This window comes from Lepus europaeus, chromosome 2 (assembly GCF_033115175.1).
Source record: "Lepus europaeus isolate LE1 chromosome 2, mLepTim1.pri, whole genome shotgun sequence".
Classification (NCBI taxonomy): domain Eukaryota; kingdom Metazoa; phylum Chordata; class Mammalia; order Lagomorpha; family Leporidae; genus Lepus; species Lepus europaeus.
In genome coordinates, this window is record NC_084828.1 from 172,489,173 (window position 1) to 172,490,858 (window position 1,686).

Sequence of the window (1,686 nt, forward strand, 5' to 3'; positions counted from 1 at the left end):
GTTTAAAAGTGTATTCATTTATTTGAAAGGCAGAGTCACAGAGAAAGGCAGAGAGAGAGAGAGAGAGACAGAAAGGTATTTTCCACTCCCTGGTTCACTCCCCAAATGGCCGCAAAGGTTAGTGCTGGGCCAGGCTGAAGCCAGGAGCCAGGAGCTTCTTCTGGGTCTCCCACATGGGTGCAGGGGCCCAAGCACTTGGGCCAGTTTCAGCTGCTTTCCCAGGTGCATTAGCAGGGGATCAGATTGGAAGTGGAGCAGCCAGGACACAAACTGGCGCCTATATGGGATGCCGGTGCTTCAGGCGGCAGCTTAACCCACTGAGACACAGCGCCAGCCCTTTCTTCCTTCCTCATTGAATTTTTATCAAAATAGTTTCCTAAATGCACGTATCATTCTGTGTGCTATTAAAAAAATTTTTCAACCTATTTAAGCCTATGGATCTCTTTCTCATAATAAAAATGTTAAATATAAAATAAAACACATAGGATTACAAAAAAAAGTTACATTAAAATATAGTTATCAAACTGCTAAAGAGGGGCCAGTGCTGTGATGTAGCAAAAGCCTCCACCATGGGCACCAGCATCCCATAAGGGCGCCAGTTCATGTCCTGGCTGCTCTACTTCCAATCCAGCTCTCTGCTAATGGCCTGGGAAAGAAGATGGCCCAAGTGCTTGGGCCCCTGCATTCGCGTAGGAGACCCAGAAGAATCTCCTGGATCCTGGCTTCTGATTGGTTCAGCTCCTGTGGTGCAGCCATTTGGGGAATGAACCTGTGGATGGAAGACCTTTCTCTCTCTATCTCTCTCTCTCTGCCATAACTCTACCTCTCAAATAAATAAGAAAAATCTTTAAAAAATGCTAAAGAAACAAATCCAATAAGCAGTAATATAGCTGCTTTTTATTGATGTATTAAATAATAATAAGACCTTTCCCTGCTGTTCTGTGCTGGTGTAGGGAAGGATGGTACCACAGTGTGAGCAAAGGAAATCCGGATGGGTTGTTTTCCATTCATCTTGAAGCCTGTCTCTACATCTATCTACATTTTCAAAAAAATAACAGCAACCTCTATTAATGGGTAAATAATAATTATAAATGGAATCAAGCATAAATAAGATTTTAAAATGTCTGACACCTTCAATAAAATATGAAATTATCTGTCATTTCTATCAGTGCAAAGCTACAACTACTGCTAATACTACTGCTAATGGTTTGTCACTTAATTAATAATGGAAAGAAATGACAAATTCAGTTAGAATCTAGTAAAAATAAATGTGTGTTTTTCTATAGAAATTCACAGATCCCTTGAATTGTTTTATGTAGGAAATTCTTTATCCTGTATGTTTTGAAAAAAACATTCTATATATTAATCTATATACTTGGGTTTTAGTTATTAAAGTGAGCACTATTGTGGGCATCCCACTCACCTCACAGTAAGTTGGGGTTTCCCCTGCAAGCTATATGACATGGAACTATCTGAAAGGAACTTACAGCCCAGTAGAGTAAGAAAATGTCATAAATCACTACAATGCAACATTATAAATGCTATGAGGTAAAATCCTATAGTGCCAAGGAAGCACAAAGGTGGGAAGGCTGAAGTCCCATAATGACTTCCAAAGGAGAGAAATTGAAGTCCCATCAACAGGAGAGGAGTCAAATCGTCAGGCAGATTTATGAGTGACAGGTAAGA

General features: G+C 40.2%; 1 non-coding gene across 1 annotated transcript; it reads left to right on the forward strand.

Moving 5' to 3' along the window:
- Positions 1 to 905: 905 nt before the first annotated feature.
- Positions 906 to 1,043, forward strand: LOC133752975 (small nucleolar RNA SNORA55). Its single transcript, XR_009865012.1, has one exon. It is a non-coding gene; the product is annotated as a small nucleolar RNA SNORA55 (small nucleolar RNA).
- Positions 1,044 to 1,686: the final 643 nt, after the last annotated feature.